The sequence below is a fragment of the Hyperoodon ampullatus genome (assembly GCF_949752795.1).
Source record: "Hyperoodon ampullatus genome assembly, chromosome: 17".
Lineage (NCBI taxonomy): Eukaryota > Metazoa > Chordata > Mammalia > Artiodactyla > Ziphiidae > Hyperoodon > Hyperoodon ampullatus.
The window spans coordinates 77,771,089-77,781,740 of record NC_136930.1 but is presented as its reverse complement, the minus strand read 5'-3'; positions in this window follow the sequence as shown (position 1 = coordinate 77,781,740).

Sequence of the window (10,652 nt, the reverse complement as noted above, 5' to 3'; positions counted from 1 at the left end):
TCCCTGGGAAGCAGACTCCAAGATGGAGATTTGTGGGAAGTTTACCGGGGAGCACTTGCGGGGAGTGTGAAGTGTGAGGGACTGGACAGAGGACAAGCGGGCGTGTGACTCCTGACCACTACTGAGCCTTCCGGACCATGAACCTGACACACTGCTCTGTCAATTTAGACCTTGTAAAACGTCTCTCCTCAGGACTTTGTAGCACTCAGTGTACATATTTTGCTGAATTTATCCCTGATATTTACTAAATATTAAAATTTACCCAATATTCAGGACTTCCCTGGCGGTCCAGTGGCTAGGACTCCACGCTTCCACTGCAGGGGGCACGGGTTCGATCCCTGGTCAGGGAACTAAGATCCTGCATGCTGCGTGGCAAAAAAAAAAAAAAAAAAATACCCAGTATTAAATATTAATATTTAAGGTTTTTTGTATATCCAATAATTTTCCCTGTGAATAAAGGTAGTTCTGTTTCTTCCTTTCAAATCTTAATGCCTTTTATTTCTTTCTCTTGCCTTTTGTACTGCCTGGGCCCTCCAGTAAAATGTCATACAAAAGTGGTGAGAGGGCTTCCGTGGTGGCGTAGTGGTTGAGAGTCCGCCTGCCGATGCAGGGGACATGGGTGCGTGCCCCGGTCCGGGAGGATCCCACATGCCGCGGAGCGGCTGGGCCCGTGAGCCATGGCCGCTGAGTCTGCGCGTCCGGAGCCTGTGCTCCGCAACGGGAGAGGTCACAGCAGTGAGAGGCCCGCGTACCGCAAAAAAAAAACAAAACATGTCTGGACTCCAACTCCAGTTTTTCATGTTGAAGATAATTTTTTAAGGAAAGCTTACTGGTTTTCAGGTACGGATGGCAGATTGAACACATGTATACAATTTCACTCTCTCCCAAACTCTCTCCCGTTCTGCTAAATGAACAGGAAAGTGATGTTTAAAAAAGTCAAACTCACAAGGCTGAGTAAAGTGAGAGGGAGACAATAGCAATAAAGTTTTGGAAGCTGGGAGGCAGATGGGTACGTCATAACTGACTTGGCAGATCTGAGAACGCCAGGCTCTGTGCTGCCATCGAGGAGAGCTGAGAACTAATCCTGTTTGCACCACAGAATCTTCAGAAGGCTCACAATTTAGAGGCGCTGGGGACCTTAAGGAAGTCAAAGAGAGAACCACAATGAGGAGCAGAAAACAAGAGGCTGACAGGAAGGGTTGGGAAGAGTTGAGAGAAACCAAATGGAATCTCCAGAAACAGATGACAGCTGAAATTTGAAAACTAACCAACAGGCTAAATATTCGATTATAAGCAGTTGAAGCGAGGCTTTGTGAACGAGGTGAAAGGAGTTTAATAAGAACAACAAAGAGTTAATGGAATGGAAATTATGGTGGAGCAGGTGATTGAGGGGCGACGACAGGATGCAGGAGCTTCAGGTACATTTGATGCTGGCCCCAAAGGCGAGCTTAGAATGGAGAAGAGACAACGTTGGAAGAGCTGTTGGCCGGAACTAATGACAGACGTGATGATGGAAAAGTCATTTATTTCAAAGAGGATAAATAATGTCCGTGTTGAGAAACGTCACAGCAACGCTCCAAAACACCAAAGACCAAGACAGCGTTTAAAGCACCCAGAAGTAAGAGCTCTTCCAGGGTGCGGACGGGCCCCGATTGCCGCTGCTCAGCGGTCACGGCGCCGGGAGGACGGTGGGAGCGACCCGAGGCGCTGGCCTCCGGCAGGGTGGTCTCCCAGAGCAGGGTGGAATGCTGTTTTCAGAGAAACAAAGAATCATCAGAGAAAGCACGAGTTGCAAAATGGAATGGTTAACAAATAATAAACGTGTTTGCATGAAATAATTATACTTTGTAGGGTTCAGAGAGAGACTACACAGCAACAGCAGGGGTGGCAGATGAAGCAGGACCCAGATTTGGGGTGGGAGAACAGAGAAGGGTACTGAAGTCTGGGAACCCTGTCGAAGGGACTCGACACTCCGCAGCTCTCCAGACAGATGGAAGGCTCGGACAGATGGAAGCCTCGCAGGGCTTTCAGAGAGAGAGAGACAGAGGATTGAGCATCCGAATGACTTTGCACTTCTCAGTAGCGGTTCTGGAGTCTAGAGGTCTGGGAAGCAGTAAGTTCAGGATCCGATGGCAGGTGACCTCCAGTGTGGTGCCCTGCCCACTGACGCGCCCTGTCCTCCCGGTTCTGGAAACGACCAGGATGCTCTTTACTGTGTGCGGTGAAGGGCGGCCCCTGGCGAAGGCAGCGCCCAGCGGTGGACCCTGCCTCGGAGCGTGTTCCTCTTGCCGGAGCGGGGCGAGGCTGAGCGCCCGCGTGTTTCCACAGTTCTGCGTCGCGGTTGCCGCCCCAGCCGTTCAGGAGCCTTCAGGCATCAGCATTATGGCACCTGCATTATGGCACCTGCATTGCAGGCGACGTTAGGAGTGCCAGGGGCCGGACCGGTTTTTTCCTGTGCTCCTCCCTCACCCCAGAGGCGGGAACAGCTCGAGCCGCCCAGGTGACCTCATTGCCAGTTTCTCCCTTGTTTCCTTTACATGTTCCCGCCCCTTTCCCGGTACTACTGCTGATTCTTCACTCAAATTTGCTGGTGTTTTGGAGGTTTGGGGTTGGTGTGGTAGTAATGGGGAGAGAAAAGTAACTTTCTATTTTGGGTGAAGAACCAGGTGTTAGGCGAGGTGGGAGAGAGGGACCCAGGGCGGCGCTGTGGGTCCACGTGGGATGGGGACAGGGCGGGACGGTGCCAGTGGGCTGGGCAGGTGGCGATGGGGAGGGTGGGTTCTGGGAGCGGCTGCAGTACTTGGCATCTTCCTAGATAACTGGCCACCTTAGAAATAGGAGACTGGAAATCTCAGCTAAGGAAATGGCAGTGGGTGGGGCAGCGCCGTCTCGATGTAACCGAGACTCTCAGGTGCCCGCAGCACTCCTTGAGTTGGTCGCTTGATGTCTTTGGTCAGTTTGGGGACATTCCCGGCCGTCACCTTTTTGCATATTGCTTCTGGCCATGGGAACACGCGTGGCGCCCCTTCTCACGGTTTCCGTGTGTCTGTCTCTTCAGTTTTTCCACCCTTTTCCTCTCTGTAGTTGCGGTTGGACCATCTGTTGGCTCTTTTTCCAGCTCCCCGAGCTGCGTCTGCAGTGTCCATCTGTCCACGAACCCAACAGTGGAGTTCTCAGTTTCAGTTTTTGTGTTTTCCACGTGAGCCCTTTCTGTGGATTCCACTTCTTTGGTCTTGTCGTCTGTTTTCATGAATCCATTGGTCACGGATATTTGAAGTTAACGCCTTGTTGCAGAAGTCCCAGGGACGCTGTGGGCCCGGCCCAGAGGGACCCCTAGGGTGCTGCCGGCCATGCTGCCACTCGCTGCCTGCCTGCCCGCCGCCTCAGCCAGATGCCCAGTCTCAGCACCTCCCCCCCGCCCCCCAGGTCCCCAGAGTAGGCTCCCTTCCCCCAGGGTCAGCCGGGGCCTTGGCCCCTTGGGTCCTGGCTACTGTGTAGCATTTCCTTGCCTCCAAGTAGATTTCTTTAAACCTTTTTTCTAGACTCAGTTTTCTGGTTGTCCTCAGCATGAGCTTTGCCTGCTGAATGCCCTTCCATCACTGGATGGAGAGTGTCAGGTGGGCATCTTAAAACAGAGATGCATGTGACCATCAGGTCTTCTCACCTGTGATGCCCCTGAAGTAGTGCCCGCTGAGGCAGAGAAAGCCATGTGGCCGGCGGCGCAGAGGACTTGGGTCAGCGGGTGCCGAGGGGCCTGGTGAGGTGTCACAGCCCTGCAGCCTCTGTGTGGATTCCACCAGCTGCCTGGCCCCTTGCTCTCTCCTCAAGGCTTTTGCCGTGGGAGCTGCAGCCCCCGTCTCGAGCCCTGTCTGCCCCAGCGCAGGGGCTTGGCCACGTGGTCTGTGCTGGTGCAGGGTGGTCCTGGAGCGGGAGCCCGAGCCTTCACCTGCTCTGGCTGTGTCATGACAGCGTCCTGCCCGAGACGCTCAGTTCCAAGCCTCACTCTGGGAAGACCAGGGGCAGAGCCGTGCTGCCCGTGGCGTTCATATGGAACAAGCAGAGGAAACACTGCTTAAGATCTGGGGTGTTGGTCCCTGTGCTGGACGTGGCCCCGACTGGTCTTCACAGTGTGGAACCGCTGCCCTTTATGTGTGGGCCACAGTGGGAGCCGGCGCCTCGGTCCCAGTGGTGAGGGGTGGTGACTGCGGGAGGTCTGTCTGGCCCACGTTGCACTTACGACTTTTAAAACTAGTGCAATTTAAATGCTTCACATTTTGAATTATTCTGTTAGCAAATGCTCCTGATGGTTGAACCCTGGCAGCTATCACATCATCCAGAATAAACCCTTCTTTTATAACTGGCCAAACTCTCCTGTCCCATGTCTGCATGACCCTGGCAGTCTCGCCTCGGGCAGGGGGGCCTTGCAGGGCTTCATGGGGTCACAGCCTCGCAAGGGGCTCTCTTGTCACCCACGTGGTGCTGTTGTCTTGGTCACTGCAGGTCAGGATTCAGCATGAGCTCAGAGCTGGGCAGAGCTGAGCATCCCTGGGACACTCATGGGGGAGGCAGCACTCAAGCCAGTGCCACGGGCAGGGCAGGCTTCCTGGGGGCTCCCACCTTTCCTTGAGTTTGGAGCCTGTGCTTGGATGGTAAAGGGTGTGGGTGCAAATCGCTGACCATCCCTGGGCAGTAGGGCTTCACTTGGTCGGCGCCTGCCCATCTCCCAGAGGGACACGTGGAGGCTGGTGTGCGCAGAGCAGTGCGGGTGCTGGGGAAGATCCATGGGGACTGGACGCTGGAGGAGGTTCAGCCTCAAGTAGCAGCCATGGTGTGGTCCAGGAGCCGTGGGGTGCATGTGAGTGCCCTGTGGAAACGTAGGATGGGCAGAGAGGCACTTCACACCTGCTTTTGGTTATTAGAGGAGAAAGGAGGTTAAAAAAAAAAAAAAGAAGAAGAATCCTAGGACTTGAGGTGAGCGTTCCAAATGCTGGTGGCACTTAGGACAGACTTGGGAGGAAGCCCGTGGGGCACCATGGAGGTTCTCCCAGGGCTGTTTGAGAAGTAGTTGTGTACTTAGATCCTCTCCCTCGCTGCCTGGAGTTGACAACTGCCTCTCCCTGTCCCAGGAGGCGTGTGAAATCTTTCCTCCTGGGAGAGGAGACAGAGGTCACGGGAGCGGGGACTCTGGCACCGGTGAGGATGCAGGTACCTGCCCAGGACTTTGGCGGCCAGGCCTTTCCCTCTGCACCAGCTTTTGGCGGGGAGAGTCCAGCCAGAAAGGCCTACTCTGGCGCCCATCCAGTGGGCCAGTGTACCGCCCCGACCAGGCCCAGATTTGGAGCTGAGCTTCCAGAAGGAAGTGGAGAAGCATCATCAACGTCTCTGAGGTGAGAGGACTTACATCCCAGAGAGCAGGCAGTGCTGTGCAGCAGGGGATGGGGGCAGAGTACGGGAGGCAGGGCAGAGTGAAAGGTGCAGTGAAAGAAGCGAGGGTAACCATCCAAAAGGAGAACAGAAAGACACAAACAGTAGGAAATAGAAAGACCGGTAGAGGCCGCTGCAGCTGGTGCAGGAGCTTCAGCAGCCCAGGATCAGGGTGAGGAGCCGAGGGGCTGCTGGCCAGCAGGGGCCGGGGACCTCGGAGGCACCTGCAAACCTGACGCAGTGAACTCTGACCCAGCCAGATAGCCCATCAGCTGTCCAGGTAGGATAAAGTCGTTTTCAGACGCACACATTTTCAAAACCTTAGCTCCCACCTGCCCTTTTTCAGGAAAAAGAAGAAACGGGAACCAGGAAAAAGCTCTCACAGAAGGGAGGGCGGTCCCAAAGCGGCGGTGCCCCGGGGCTGCCTGTGGGTGGAAGATGCAGAGCGCCGAGCCCACCCTGTGCCCACCGGCCGCCTCTGTTTGCCGGGATCCTGGGCTTGCCCTTAGCGGCTGGGCTGGAGGCACCTGTTCACTTTCCATACTAATCGGCTCCACTGCAGCGCCCCTGGAGGACGCCCCGCTCCACGTGTGCCCGTCTGTGGGCTCCCCCAGCTCTGTGTACTGGCAGCTGAGTGCCTGGAGAGGCCAGGCCCGGTGAGGACGGGTGCCTAGGCTGCGGGGGGGATCGGAGAAGACAGTTCTTGCTTGCTTAGTTGCTCCGCGGCATGTGGGATCTTCCCAGACCAGGGCTCGAACCCATGTCCCCTGCACTGGCAGGCGGATTCTTAAACACTGCGCTACCAGGGAAGCCCTTAATTTCTTTTGGGTCGATCTTTTTTTATTTCTTTTTTTCTCCTCAACTAGATTGGAATTCATTCACTTGGCTTCCATAGTGGCTGCCCTGGATATTTTAACACACAGAATTCATTTATCAAAATCTAAATTAATTGATATTTGTACTCTCCTCCAAACAATCCAGTGCTCTTAGAACACTATGAGTCTATTGAGTTCCATCCCAGGTATGGGCTGACCTCTCCCTCTCCCCCCGCAGCTCCTGCTTCCTCAGGGTGGGAGGGCTGGGTTTCCTAGTGGCCCTCGTTTACCTGATGCCTTCGGGGCCTCAGCCTTGGGGGTGTCTCCGAGAGGGTCAACACCTGGGCACATCCAAGGCTTTCTGTTCGCTCCCCTGCGTCTTCTAAGCAGTACAAGTGCTCAAGATCAGCCAGGCCCTCAGATGCAGACAGCAGAGGGGTGCCTTGATTTCCCCTGTTGCTGGTTTTACTTAGCTTTTGCCCTCTGAGGTTCCGAACTTTCTTCCTATCTCATCAATGGGTTAAAAATTTTTTTCAGTAGTTTAAAACTGTCATAATAGTGTGTTTGTTCTCTCTTAAGAGGGTTGGTCAAAGCTGTCTATTTCATTATTGTGACAGAAATGGCAGTGTTCTCTGAAGTCTTTACTCCCAGTAGGTCCTGGGGCAAGCCTCCTGTGTGTGTGTTGGTGGGGGGCGTGTCCCCTGCGCGACGGGTCGGGTCCCAGCTCTCCCAGTGGCCTGGCAGGCTTGGCCCTGCCAGGAAGGCACGGTCTCTCTTCTGCTACTGGCACTTGGCAGAAAGGAGTCTCTGATGGTCTGAGTTGATGAAATGTTCCTCATGTTTATCAGTGGTTTTCTGGAACCTTCAGCGAGGAACTGGATGGGACATCCCCCTCCGCCCCCCCAGGAAGGGGAAGCCCCCTCAGACGCTGTCTGACAGAAGGGCTTGCCCCAGGCCTCCTGCACAGGGCCCTGTGGAACCCGTGGGGTCTGTTACTGTGACTGCTGGCACCATCTGCAGGTGCGCAGGGGCCCAGATCTGTGTTTCCTGATGGTTTTCCGTCGGATAGATAAAAGGTTTCCACTTTGTTTTCCTTTCCCCTGTGTTTGGTTCATATTTTGTCCCACGCTTTGGGTGAGTCCTGACGGAGCCTGTGGTCACCCAGTGCCTCCGCTCCCCTGGGCCCGAGAGCTATGAGAATGACTGGGAACCACGCATCACCCTCCCCCCTGCTCCGCTCCCTCCTCCCTGCTTGCTGGGTCGTGGGAGGGAGGTGTTGCTGTTGCTTCTGTGGCGGAAACCACATTTTACTCCTGTTCCTGAGACGTGACCTTGCCGACCTTGGGACTCCTTGCCGGTCAGCATCTCCCCGTGGACGCAGGCCCCCTCCTCCCCTGCCGCCTGAGAAGGGCTCCACCTCCTGGCTGGGCCACCTCTTTGCTGGGCTGTGTTCAGCCGCGTGGTCTGTCTGCTGGTGGGAATTGGCCAGCTTTGCATTCCAGAAATATCTGCTGGCCTTTCAGCCTTGGGGGCGGGGAGGTGCTCAGGGAGGCAGTCGGCTTATGGGAGCGACTCAGGCCGTGGCAGGCAGGACCGCGAGGTCGTGCAGGCTGGCTGGCCCCTACCACCTTGCGTGGAGGTGGGGAGCACAGCAGGGCGGGGCGGGGCGGGGCGGAGGCGGCTCCTGTCTGTCTGGACACACCAGTGGGTGGAGGGTGCTGTTCAGTGTCCCAGCGCCCAGCCCTGCCCGCCAAGGGTACCAACAGTGGCTGTGGGCTGCAGGGGTCTTGGGATATCCTGCCCTTGCCGTGGCCCCTTGCCGTCTCAGCGCCCCGGGGGAGCACGGAGGCGGGCGTCCCGGGCCCCATCAGGCCTCAGGCTGTCGCTCCGGCGGGCGGTGGGCGCCGTGCTCACAGCTCCTAAGGCTCACACACCGCGCCACACAGGTGGCACCGGGCAGAGCGTCCCCCTCGGCCCCCGGCCTGCAGGTTGCAGCTTCCTGGGGCTCGTGCTCCAAGCAGACCCCATCAGGAGCCGGCACAGAGCGTTTCTGTTCCAGAACTCGCGTAGGAGGTTGGAATCAAGAACCTTCTCGCCCACGTGTGACCGGAGCGTTCCTGCAGTGGGGGCGGGGAGGAGCGAGCGGCGGTCCGGCTGCCCCTCCGCAGCTCCGGCCTCAGCACCGGCCGGGTCTGTGGGACAAGGACGAGCTGACCTGCCCGCGCAGCGGGTGAAGGGCGCCGAGCGACCACGCCGTGAGGTCGGTGGGCGGTGCGGCTGCTGAGAGCGCAGCAGTCTCGGCAAAGGGCGGCCGTCGTCACATCCTAGTGAACCGTTTGTGAGTTTTTCGGAGTCTTTACTTCCCCTTGCGCCAGGTGCTCTTCAGGAGGCGGGGCCGCGGAACCCAGGTGCTGGGTCCAGGGGCTCCTCGTCCTCTTGCGCTAGGGCAGCCGGGCCCCGGGGCAGAGCCGGCCTCCGGCTCACCGAAGGGGGCGCCGGGGGCGCGGGGCGCCGGGGGTCTTTGAGGAGCCTTTCAAGGGAGCAGACCTCCTTCAGGTGAGGGGTGTGCATGGAGCATTTTGGGGAGCCGGCCAGGACAGGGTGAGGGCGGCCCGGCCGACCCTGCCGGGAGATTCCTTTCGCAGCCTCCCGTTAAATCACCCGTGGGAACAGGCAAAACATCCAGATCCGTAACTGGGGAAGGCCCGAAGCGCGAGACTGAGCAGGAGAGCGGGGCAGGGAAACGCCAGGCGTCCGCGTCTCCACACGCAGACCCACGGGAAGCCTGACCACCTGCCCCGGCGCCACCTTGGCCCGCCGGGTGGGTGAGAAGCACCCTAGGAAACCACCGAGTCCTGGGCAGACGGCCTGTTGCCGGGTCTTCTCTGTGCTTCCAGCCGTCCCACAGCGTTTTCAGGAGTTTCCTTTTCCTCAGGGACGCTCTGTCTTCTCCTGGGCGGGGCTGCGCACGGCCCCACGTGGCCCCCGGAGTGAGTGTGAGAAGAGTCCACGCTTCCACCGACTTGCATTTGAAGGAGCCAGGCCTTTCACTGCCTGAGCGCTGTTGATTCCCGGAGCAGAGGTCTGGGTGCTGGGCTGAGGAGCAGAAGGCACTGTTCTAATTCGGTGTGTTTTTAAACAGTCACAGGAGGTTGAAGTGATAAGGAAACATCCTCTGCCTGGAAGCCCCGTCCCTGCCCTGCACCCCCGCCCCCTCGCCGAAGCCCCCGCGTCGTCTTGTGGGGCTGAGGCAGCTGGGGGCTGGGGGCTCAGCCTGGGAGGGGTCGGGACTGGCTGCCCCGTGGGCGTTGGTGGTGACGGGAGGGCTGGCGTTGGCGTCGTGCAGAACGACAGCCCTGTCGCGCCGTCCTCCTCTGGGAGCCAGGGCGCTGTGCGCCTGGAAGGTTTGGGGAACCCGAACAGGACGCTGGTGTCGGGCTGTTCCTGTCACAGGCCAGCTTGTGTCCCCGCCTTGGCTCGTGAACATGTGACAGAGATTTTGTTCTCTCTAAACGGTCCTGCGGGGGCTGTGGTGCGGTTTTGTTGGTGAGGAAAGCCCGAGAAGGTGAGGGGTTGGGGACGCACACCGCGGGCGAGCAGAGCAGGGTCTGTGTGTCCTGATTGCCTGTCATGCGACCCCTTGGCCAGGCAGAAGCCACGTGCTGTCCCCAGAGTGGCAGCACCAGCCTCCGAGATTCGCTTTGCGTTGCGCCCAGTTGACTCCAAACAGCAGTGTCCTTCCTGCGTGGGGTACGGTCCGACATCCTTTCCCAGAAAGGTCTGAAAAGCTGCTTCTGACCTACAGGTTGATTCCATGACCTGCTGACGGGTTGGGCCACAATTTTCAGCATAACAGCGTGGCCCGTGCATTTGGGGGGTGGTGGAGGTCAGTGAGAACAGCTGCAGAGGGAGGTGTGGAGGCGGAAATGCCAGCCCGGCCTGTTGGCTGAGCTGGGAGAGCGGGGCCTTGTGCTGCCAGCCCACACGAAACTGAGATGGGCTCATTGTTGAGAACTTGGAAAACGTATTAAAAACAGCATGGAGAATGGAACGTAGGCCTTCTGGAAATGAGGGCTGAGTGGAGGCTTGTTTATTCTTCTTTCCTCCCTAAAACTCACTGAAATGGACAAAGAGAATGAAAGATAGGGAACAGGATTTCATCTACAGTGAATCTAAGGAATAGCCACAGCCAGAGGGGGATGTCGGCCAGACAGGGAAGAGGCGCGAAAGCCAGAGCCTTGAGCAGGGCTGAGTTTTCGCCCAACAAAGAGGATTTTGGGGGCACCGTTGACAACATTTACTTGGCAGAATGGGGTCTGTGGTTTGGGTGGGCCTTGGGGTAAACCGGATGTGGGTGGGCATCCGGTGAGAGAGGAGCTGAAGGAGGAAGGCCCAGGTGCTCCAGCTGCATTT